Source organism: Haliotis asinina, chromosome 13 (assembly GCF_037392515.1).
Source record: "Haliotis asinina isolate JCU_RB_2024 chromosome 13, JCU_Hal_asi_v2, whole genome shotgun sequence".
NCBI lineage: Eukaryota > Metazoa > Mollusca > Gastropoda > Lepetellida > Haliotidae > Haliotis > Haliotis asinina.
In genome coordinates this window covers 6588435-6601006 of record NC_090292.1, presented here as the reverse complement: position 1 = coordinate 6601006, position 12572 = coordinate 6588435, and positions in this window count along the sequence as shown.

The window sequence follows — 12572 nt, the reverse complement described above, 5'->3', positions numbered from 1 at the left end:
ATCACTGTTAGTTCCGTCCTCTTTTGCAGAAAGGAATCAATATAATTTAGGGGGGCTCTGCCAACCTCAGAGCAGTAGGCTCAAGGTCAGTCAGTCATGGCCGGTCATTTACCCCCTCTGTTGTTCAAGACTGAAATAATTTAAGCGAAACAGTTAAAAGTGCACGAACTGTGAAACACTTTAATCTTCTTATCAACCAGGATAGATCTCTCACACAAAAGTTCAAATGGTATTATTGACTCTCTTGCTATATTACAGCAACTAAGCGATGTTCTGAATGATAAAAGCCCGTTGTACTCTGGTCGACACGTTTCTTACTTATAAAGATCCAAGTCTTACAATTTCCTGTTGCGATGATTACATTTTAAAACAGGATGAGAAGACACCTAAATTAATACTAGTATTTTACTAAAGTACATGTACGTGCATATTAAAATTAAAGTAGTACCACACTTGATTCCGCACATCTAACATGAGCTACCTTCGTGCATTTAAAACTGATCTTCTATGCTCTAGAATTCATGTGTATGTTTGTCGTGTATATCTGCCTTAATATATTGTAGTACATAGTATCCACTCATTGTACATCCTGCACCACTGGGAAAGGTGTTGATATAAGCCTCAGGCTTGTTTACCAATCCACTACACTTCGTTGCTATATTATACGCTCCATGGAATAATACATATCGTTTAAAACGAATCGCTGTTTTAACTTGTACCGCATGCTTCCGCTTTTTAGGCGATCAATTGCTTTGCCTTTGCGTGTGTTTGTGCAAATTCTACTTTTGTCGCTTTTAGTAGTAACCAGCAAATACTGTTTGTTCCCATATTGTATGGTCTCGAATAATCTATCAATTACAAATGAATAAAAATACCAAGTTCCTTGTGAGACTATGCAGCGATGTAAGTGGGATTCTGTTTTCTCGTTCGCTCATCTGTCCAATTTTATTTCCCATGCAAAGACGATGCCAGAGACGCTGCCGCCAAGCAACGCCTCCAAACAGGTGTCCGTTCCCCAGCGGAAACACATCGAAATGATATCACGCAGTCTTCGTGAGGAGAATCCACATTCCGTTCCCGCGGATCCGAGATGGTGTTTCGAATCACCCAACATTTGAGAGCTCGTTGTCAACGCATCGTTAGCGGCCGGCAACGCTTGAGTGGAGGAACCACTCTGTTTTTGTGAAAGTGCATCTGTTTCATCTATCAGAAACTTGAACGAGCCTCGAATTTGACACATGTACAAACAGGCTCGTCTACCGGGAGATATTTAAAACGAATTAAATCTTTGCTGCTCGCCTGTAACAAGCGTCGGGAGTTGCGAAATGTTTGACCGGATTCTGCAGCGGACGAGCATTGGGAAAACAATGCCGGATTGATTGTTTTTGCTTCACGCACATATAAACCCGACGAAGGGTCTGGTGATTTGCTTTTAATCTTTGAGATGGAATTTTTAGTGTCGTTTAACAGAAATGTGAATCAGGTGTTGGCAGAAGGGAGAATTAGATTAAGTATTATCACGCTTAGCGGCGCGGAAGAAATTTTAATTCGTTAATGAAAATGTCTAGTTTTGTACAGTTCCTTTGTTGAATCTGTCATTTTCCGGTCTTGTTAGAGGTCGACTTTTCACGCTTAAATGGCTTAAATCCACCATCTGTCGCTTCTTCAGTTCAAACGAGATTTTTTTTGAGAAATCACTGAGACTGAAATAAAAGAATTCAAATGAAATCCAAGGTTTGAAAATAGACAGGATGCAATTTGACTCCTGAGTTACTGCAACAGGCGACCCATACGTCACAAACGCTCGGTATAGTTGCCATTGGAAATACTTTTTTATAGACTGAAATAAGTGCGCTCTTTTTACAGCGGATTTTAATCAACTGAGAGGTTGTGAAAAGGAACCTGTGTGCCGAGACACAGCAGTAATGCTGCAAAGCAATGTACACTGTTTCAGGTTGCTAAGGAGATTCTTAAACGAATATAGTGAAGATCACCACCATAAATTCTTGAACTGTGTTCATATGGTGTCATGCTTTGGGGGACTATTCGATGCAGAAATCCTTCACGGAATTGTTCAGCTGATTCAGGTGTTCATGTGATTCCCTGTGTTCTGACCCATGAAGATCCAGGTTAGAATTTGTCTTCCGCAACCATTGCTTGTCCCCTGCGCCAACCTCGAAAATCCGGGGCAGACTGTGTCTTCAGCAACCTGTGCATGTCGCCAGAGGGGACTAACGGCATCAGATGGCCAGGCTCGTTGACCTGGCTGACTCATGTCATCTAAAAACTATTGCTGTAGATCGATCCACATCTGTTGATCACTGGATTGTTTGGTTCAGATTCTAATATTTACAGAGCACTGCCATATAGCTGGAATATTGTGGCGTTAAACAACAAACCATCCAAGCCAAAGCTGTGTTCTGGCCGTTGTCTTTTGAACTCATGTCTCTATTCTTGTGCTACACAGGAAGAAAGATTCGTGACAAGGAAAAAAGGATACTCTTAAAGCAATGAAGAAAGATACCACGTGCACTTGATTCAAAGTACCACACTTGTTTGTAACTCATAACCAGACACGTGTCTGTGAAAATAATAGCGCCGGGTCAGTTTTCATATCGGGTTTCCGATAGCGCCTGTTGTGTAGCATAAAGCGTCAGTTTACTGACATTCTCGTTCAAATGATGTATGGTTTTGTGGCTAGTAAACTAGTATTGTTAAACATATGGGGTGTGTAAACTCGTTCTATTGGCAAGGCATATCTAGTTATATTTAAATCAATTTATTGTCACACCTGACGTCAGCAACCGGAAACTGGTCGGAGTTCCTGATTGACACAGACCTTGAACTTAACCTTACAACAATCTGCCTAGCTCACCCTCGGGTGGAGGCATCGATATGGAATAAAACTCTTTATAATCAGTCTGTTGCTTTTTTCAAATGTTGGTCATGTTTCTGTGCTTGAATTGATTGTGTGTCAGCGGAGAATGATCGCACTTTAGTGCGTTTCTCGTCCATCAATATTTGTAAAAGTTACGGGCCGGAAACAGCCACACTGTCGGTCACGCTGCAGAGGCCTTGAGGGTTGAGCGGCAGATAATCGGATGGATAAAAAATGCTAAAGATGAATTTCGTCCAAGTATGAGCTCTTCTTTTTATTACTTTATTATTATTAACTGATCAGCTTGCACTACACTTCTCCAGCCTGGTGCAGTTGAATATGTCGCCTCGAATGTAGGCCCATTTTATTACAGACCAAAATTTCAATATTACGGACAACGTTATTGCATCAAATCGATAATGTGTATAAAAACAGTGTTTCCGCAATACAATGGAAGCTGTCTAAACCGGCACTCAGTGAGACTGAATAGATAATCCAGTTTAGACAATGTACCGGATTGTAGAGCTGATTGTACCTGCGACTAGTACTAGAAGTGAACCAGTTTTGTCACTCACATGTTCGCTGTTGTATCACATGGTTCTCTAAGAAACTGTACACACTGACAACAAAAAACACTTACCTAACATGACAATTTTCACAAATTACATGTCCATGTATGCCTGTGAGTGAGTGAGTTTAGTTTTTACGCCGCACTCAGCAATATTCCAGCTATATGGTGGTGGTCTGTAAATAATCGAGTCTGGACCAGACAATCCAGTGATCAACAACATGAGCATCGACCTGCGCAATTGGGAGCCGATGACATGTGTCAACCAAGTCAGCAAGCCTGACCACCCGATCCCGTGAGTCGCCTCTTACGACAAGCTGAGTCGCTTTTTATGGCAAGCATTGGTTGCTGAAGGCCTATTCTACCCCGGGATCTTCACGGGTCTGTATGCCTGTAATGAACCAAGGTTAATCATCGTTGTCGGCAACCATGTAGTTTCAACGCAGGATTAATTGGTGATAATACACATCCAGCAGACTTCTCGTCACATGCCGGAATAGACAGCGCCGATAACTGTATAAAGAGATATTGGAGTGGCGCATATCATGCCGAAATCCGGAATTGACAGCTGGTGGATTGCAGAGCTTTCAAATGATGATAAATGTACTAGCCTCTAGCTCGGACGATTTTATGCAGGTTCTGAGAACTTGCCAGTTTTGACACCTTCCGCTTATACATGATGTAAAGCATATTGGTGCAATTTCTTAACGCATGACGTAATTGGTTATTATTATAGCTGGGCCACATGATCAGCTGGCCACATGATCAGATACAGCTGTGTTTTAGACGTGATCAGCGATTCAGTCTCGAGTAGGGTCAAACCAAAAACTTGTCATTACCTTGGCTGGAGTTTTCGTGTCTGAGCGCATAATGTTAAGTAAATATCTAACCAAAATGGCCCTTAAAGTATCCCCGGGAGCAAACACCTTACTTTCCCTTTCTCAATGCATAACAAATACAAAAACACGCAAGAATGGAATGAGCATACGCGGGAGAATCTCCTAAAGTATATGGCCTAAGATCTACCTGGAGCAAATTAATCTAATGCAATAAGAAGACTGCAAGAATGAGTGCACCCAAGTGAACACATTTTTATATATACGTGGCCCAAGATCTAGCTTTGGACACATTGATATATTGCATTGAGAAGCGTCCAGGAACGAATATACTCCAAATGACGTTTCCCGGAAGTACCTGGCTCAAGATCAGGATATATATAGAGAGAGACGAATATACTCCAAATGACGTTTCCCGGAAGTACCTGGCTCAAGATATTGAATTAATATATATGTTATATATAAATTCAATAAATCATATCACGGTGTGTCCAGCCGTGTCCGAAGACGCATTCCTAAAGACTAAAGAAGTGTACTCGAGGGAACCTTTTTTCGTGGCGATCTGCTCGCGATATTGCAACTGATACACTGCATAACATCTTACACAGGAAATCAATTTCTAGACTAATTGTCTCGTAATTCGCAGGAAACAAAACCTTGGTTTATCGAGCTGTTATGAGGAGATTGGTAATGAGTGTAAACAACGCAGCATTGGCTTGTAGTGATTTACTATTGACGAATAACACGCTCTTGTTTTTATCCACGTTCGGCGTGGGTAATTTAGCTGGTCCGACATTACGGGACCGACATTACAACCTGGCCGTTAAACAGAGCCTCCAATAGCAGCTAATATTGACAAGACGGCTTCCTGTTTTACGAGAAGTCGTATTATTCTATAAACCGGTATGCTAATTTGTTTCCTTGAGTTTATTTGCCTATTTGTTGTATTTTTACGATGCCGTTATAAAACAATAACGTATGGATATGTAATTACTTTATTTATTGCACATTTTCATCCATTAGTACTTGTTATTAGTCTTGGTCGGGCATAATTTGTTTTATAATTGCTTTTCCTAATGGGTAATGTGATCTTTCTATGTAAACATCATAAAGTACGGGGTGGTGGAGTAGTCTAGTGGTTAAGCTTTCGCTCGTAACGCCGAGAACCCGGGGTTGATTCCCCACATGGGTAGAATGTGTGAAGCCCATTTCTGGTGTCTCCCGCAGTGACATTGCAAAAGGCGGTGTAAAACTAGACTCACTGATTCATTTACTCACTCGTTAATCCGGACTAACCGAGCTATTCTTACTTCGTTTGTTGTGCCTTTTCTCAAGCGCTGGCTCATTTATGCAAACCGCCACCCACTCACACAGTCTGAGGCAGCCAACACCTGTCGAAAGATGTGAGTTAAGTGATCAGGAGGTCAGACACGCTGCATGACGTGATCGTGTCCGAACTGATCGTAGAGCGATGCTCATGACATCAGTCACCGGGTCGTCTTCAACTGGCTCCGGTAGCTGCAGACACCACCGTCGTCATATAGCGGAGTGTTTGGCGTTAAACACACACGCACGCACGAACGCACGCACGCACGCACGCATACACACGAACATGCGTTATTGCTCGAACTGAAATATCTATTACCCATCAAACGTTTAGACTAAATAGTGTAAATGTAGCCACTTACTTCAATCAACTGTTCTAAACTAGATTTTGCATATTATTCCACACTGTTTAAAGACATTGTTAACACAGGAACTGATGTGTTGTAAAACGAATTCTTAACGTTGAAAAAGTTATTGTCGTGAGTCAATCAATGATGAATTGGCGAATTCTTAAGAAAACTTTACACCAAAACACATCTGTTAATATGCATGATATTTGCACATGCTTTCAGCAAGTTGATGCATGATCCTAGTGCAGTTCATCTGCATAAGGTTTGAGATTGGTTCCCTTATGTGGGTGGGGAAATTCATCCATATATACATAACATATTAGTGAATGTGTGAGTGGGTGAGTGAGTGAGGCTAACTTTTGATGAGTCTTAACGTCATTCAATCAATTTGCATTTTTATTTCAATATTGAACAAAGACGTCCTTAATTTCATGGCGGCTAAACATATTTTCGGCAAGCCTTGGATATTTGTACCTTTATCAACTCGTGTTGATATAATTGATATCAGTACACACTTGGGTGAGCTTCTCTCCATGCATCATTCGACGCCGGCTCGTCACAAACAAGTGCCCCTGAGGATACGGGTTAGAATTGATTTTCAATAATCCATGCTTGTCGTAGGAGTCCACTAACGGGGTCGAGTGGTCAGGCTCGCTCAGTTTGTTGACACATGCCATTATGTCACAACAGCGTAGATCGATGCTCATGCAGTTGACCACTGAATTGTCTCGAATATTTACAGACTGCCGTCGTATGGATGGAATATTGATGAGTGCGGCATTAAACAACAAACAGACTCGCAAACAATGCGACTTTGTCACACCATGCACAACTTTCGCTCCCTCTGAAATCAAACCTCTTAGACCACTCAACTTAAACGGGCACCGACCGTATGTTGTTTTATGGCCCTGTCAGCTGTATAGAGGATATAGTCTCCTCCGATATTCATGCATAATGCTTGCATCGACTACTCAGCTGAAGTTTGTCTTTAAAATAACTTCTTGGCAAATTTTCTGGATGGATATGTTTGGCCTTAGGCCACGCAGACGCTTACATTCCTATCCCCTCTGCGTTTCTTTGAACCCGGGATTTCTTCGATCGTTATAGGACAAGAGCTATTCAAAGCCTGAGCATCGGTATGAAACAAACGCGAATAAAAATGACAATTTCAACTAAAACAAACTTCACCGCGCGTTAGGCAAATTTGAGAATCGGTGCGTCTAGTGCAGCCGTAACATAGTTGGACTAAATTGGTCAAAATTCAACCGGTGAAAATAACCGCTCTCACATTAGCCATGATTCTCACAATTTCGTGTTTCGTAATGAAAATAACACAAGATTACGCCTTATTATCACTGACCGCAAAATACGGCAAAACGAGTCCCTTTCTTTCCTTCTAAGGGTAAAAGATTAACATTTTTCTCTGCCGATGTTTGCAAAGTATGTTGCTCCAGTGCTGACTCTTGTCCGACGTGTTTCAAGTAATTCGCCTTCAATTTCCACGCCGATTATGTTGCTGAAATTACTCCCTTGCCTCATTAATCTCAACGCGGTTGTCATGGCAACCGCCATTGCCGTAATGGAGGTACTCCTTTACTCGCGGAGGACATCTTTGGTCCGTGAAGAGAAAAAAAAATCTTCTCTAATTACTCTTGTAATTACTAATGGCGAGCTCGATCAATAGATGGCTAAATGCCCCACGAGGCCACCCCTGTAAAAAGTGCAGTTCCTGGGATCTCAGAGATATCCATTCTAATCAGCTCTTGAAGAGAGCGTATTTGGCTTGAGTAAAGAGACTGGTTACAATAAATTAAACTTCAATCTTACAATATTTTCTCTGTTTTTAGTCGCGATTATCTTCTAATTTTGTCTCTGTCTTTTGCAGATATTTTCATTTATCTTATTCGGTTTATTTCTGTCTTGTGTGATGTTCAGGTGAGGTGAGTGAGGTCGAATTTCCTAAAACAAACATAATTACGCCGCCTCATAGCTGGAGTACACCAAACAAATCGACCAGTCCTGGATGAATGGGTCGGAAACGGACACTGCTTTACGCCGCATTGTGGAATATTCAAGTTCTTTAGCAGTGACCTGTGAAGTTGAGGACGAAAAAATAGAATGTTGGGGGAAATCCTTGACCTCGGACACGTACAGTCTGCTTGACCACAACGTGTGACCACCCAATCCTCTTTAGTTGTCTTTTACGACACGCATGAGATATGGGGACATACCATTCGTCGGGAGAAATCGCGGATACAGCGTTCGTTGGATAAGGTTCAAAGCCCCTGTTGGTTCAAGATGTCATTCTTAACAATTGTATTGAAATTGATTCATGCCTGATGTGGCAGTGTCGTCTCAAGTAAAGTGAGTGAGTGAATTTAGTCATACGCCGCACTAATACTTCCAGCTAAATGGCGACCGTTTGTTAATAATCAAGTCTGGACCAGACAATCCAGAGATCGACAGCATGAGCATCAATCTGCTCACATGGGAACTGATGACATGTGTCAACCAAGTCAGCGATTCAGATCACCTGATCCCGTTAGTCACTTCTAACGACAAACAGAGTCACCTTTTATGCGTCTCTAGTAGAAACCAAAATAGTTTCAGAGTTAACCCTTCGTTACAAACCAGAGATCCTATATTCGAAACTGTGGATCACTCTGATAACGTTTCAAAGTTTGACAGCTCCATATATTTGATGACTTGCATCACCTGTTCTTCGCCCTGTTGCCTTGACAACAACACAATACTGTCACACAAACTATTCGGGTAAAACGGATAGACAATCGCAGGTAGCCTGATACTTTAAGAATTGCGTTGAACACACCTCAGCGTTGAGCAATACATTCCGTCTCCCGTCAGCCTTCTGAGATGACATCAATTAGGAACGTGACCGTCCCCGGCATGACTGCGCACGTGGATCATGCCGGGAGAAGGTGCAAGCCACGTGACCGGATATCAGCTGGAGAAAAAATCAGGAACACTATCCGGTGTTTCGTCAGATTTTCTTTGTCAGAATCTAGGCATCAATTTCAATAGTGGAGAAGATCAGGTTAATTCTAATCACATGAGCAGATTTTTCTGCTGTAAGGCATCATATTCAGGAGAAACCGTATCTGTGTAGGCGAATTTCAGACGACACGTTGAAGTTGAACGGCTGACTGGCGCTTTCGTCATGCCAACTGACACCAGGGTCTTGCATTAAACTGACATGCAAGTTTTCCGGACGAAATTAAAAATTCCTGACCATCATTTTCTTTTGTTCGTGATGTGATATAATACGTGGCATAAATTGTTGTCTAATGTTTAAGATCAATAGCCGCTCGTGATTCAACACTTTCGTGTACTTTCCAGAAATATTTTTATTACTCTTTTGGCGCTTTTAGTGAATGTTTATGGAGCCCGTGAGTGAAGGACACAATGTGCACGTGAAGCTAATTTTCATCGATTGTGAACGCGTTCACTCACCACGCCGAAGGATGCAGGTTTAATCCTCTATTAGATACAACAGCGTTGATAATGGTGATGGTGATGATGATGATGATGATGACGACGACACGATGGTGACGAAGTGAGTAAACATGCCTCCCAGGGTAATGATGACGGTGAAAGGATGGTGGAGCTTTCGATGACTGAGTGAGTGAGGGGGTTTAGTCTTACACGCACTCAGCAATGTTCCAGTTATATGGTAGCGGTCTGTACATAATCAAGCCTGGACCAGACAATCCAGTGATCAACCGCGTGAACATCGATCTACGCAGCTTGGATACGATGACACGTGTCATCCAAATCAAACCATCCAATCCTGTTAGTCGCCTCTTACGAGACGCATTGGCTTTTGAAGACCAATTATTACCCGGATCTTCCCGCGTCCTTTTGATGAAGATGATGAAAATGAAGACCACGACGTCCACGACAACGACGTGGTGAGTAAATATGCCCCCTTTGCGACGACCACGATAATGATGACGGTGGGAAGATAATCGTGTCTTATAATTATAATGATGATGGTGGATGATAATGATGACGGTGATGATAATGATGACGGTGACGATAATGATGACGGTGATGATGATAATGATGACGGTGATGATAATGATGACGGTGACGATAATGATGACGATGATATAATGATGACGGTGATGATGATAATGATGACGGTGATGATAATGATGACGGTGATGATGATAATGATGACGGTGATGATAATGATGACGGTGACGATAATGATGACGATGATATAATGATGACGGTGATGATGATAATGATGACGGTGATGATGATAATGATGACGGTGATGATGATAATGATGACGATGATATAATGATGACGGTGATGATGATAATGATGACGGTGATGATGATAATGATGACGGTGATGATGATAATGATGACGGTGATATAATGATGACGGTGATGATGATAATGATGACGGTGATGATGATAATGATGACGGTGATGATAATGATGACGGTGATGATGATAATGATGACGATGATATAATGATGACGGTGATGATGATAATGATGACGGTGATGATGATAATGATGACGGTGATGATGATAATGATGACGGTGATGATAATGATGACGGTGACGATAATGATGACGGTGACATAATGATGACGGTGATGATGATAATGATGACGGTGATGATGATAATAATGACGGTGATGATGATAATGATGACGGTGATGATAATAATGACGGTGATGATGATAATGATGACAGCGATGATAATGATGACGGTGATGATAATGATGATGGTGGATAAGTTATAACGATAGAAGCTGTATATTCGGGGACGAAAATACAAATAACGATAATGATGACGGGTACGACAAGTACAATGATAACAGAGACGCTGACAGTATCTATTTATACCGAGATACACCCGCCCAGTGTCGACTCCTCGACTTCTCAGGACTCATTAGGTTAAACCCCGAGGATCAAGGGAAACGCTCATAATCTCAACCACCAGTAGTGCACCCCCAAGAGACGTTGCTGACGTCTCCCTGCTGCTCATGTTGACTCCTCCATTGTAATTATCTACCTATCAGCTACCTCCGGTCCGCGACGCTCCAGAATTCCCGACATGGACACTAGTCTGCGTTTTTTTACCCATGCTAATGACTTTCCTCAGTACATAAACCTCATGTTTCAATTTGGTGCTGAATTTATCAAACTCACTGTCGATCCAGCTGGCTGGGAGTTAAATTCCACGAATCCCCTCGTCCCATTAGGTCAAGTCTTTTCTTAATTTTCACTATAATCAGTGACACGAATCGTAATCCGTTTGTTCCGAAATGGCAGTCTGACTCGTGTTTTTAATTAAACCGACTCCCGGGGCCTCGTGTCGTACACTGCTAACCTCGGCACGCAGTCATCGCAAGCAGCTGTGTAAACGACAGGAAGTTTTAAAATTGCTTTTTAAAGAGAAATTTTTGGAGAATTGAGTTAAGTAACCATTTCCTGTTAAGGAAATTAAAGATTTGCTTCCGTTCGTCTCCCTGACTTTGACAGCTTTATTTTACATAGGCACCACTTTGAGAATCGGGGAAATAAAAATACGAATGATTTATCCTGGTCCAAAATTCATCCCCATAAACACACAGCGGTCTGGAACGTGAATATTAATGAACTGTCGTTAAAGCAAAAAAACACACACATACACACACATAATAGCCCAAACTTAAAATCCGTGACTGCCAAGAATGGGAAGTGGTTTGTGGTTTTAAACACTTTCTGTTAATACTCATACCATTCTGCAACCAAAATAGAAAATTGAATATTACGTCTTTTCTCGCGGAAAAAAACGTTCCTCACAAGAGGGAACTCAATAACTGGAATAGCGAAGGACGAATCTAGTGCATATCAATATTCTGAAATAATGTATCGATTTTTGCTGAAATGATGTGAATGTTTGGAAATAAACAGACAGATAAACACGTGATCATTGAAGAGGAAGCGGTTTCCACAAAGATGATTCCATTTCTCGGGATGTTTTGCTAAACTGTGTGTTTTCACCAAAAGGTACCGGAATTTTTCATTTCCGACTATTGACGCGCTGTTGGGTTAAGCCCACTAATTGATCAGTCGATGTAAGGGCGTTTTCTCCTGTAACAGCTGATGGAATGTCAGCATGCTGGAATGCCTCTGTCGAACACAACAGAATAAAGATTCATAATGATAATCAGAGAATCTATATACTCTGTAGGTTGTTGAGTTGCATGTCATCTGTGTGATCCACTGCACGTCATTGGTGAAGATGCCGATTAGCGCTTTTAGTGGCCTACCTGGCTGCTGCTACTACAACAACAATACTCCTACTACTTCTGCTGCTGCTACTACTACAACACTACTACAACTGCTACTGCTGCTGGTACTACAACAACAATACTACTGCTACTACTACTGCTGCTGCTACTACCACTACTACTACAACTACTGCTACTACTGCTACTGCTACTGCTATTACTGCTACTACCACTGCTATTGCTGCTGCTGCTGCTACTACTACTACCACCATTTCAACGACTACAGCTACTACTTCTACCACAACTACTACTGCTGCTGCTGCTGCTACTACTACTACTACAGCTATTGCTACTGC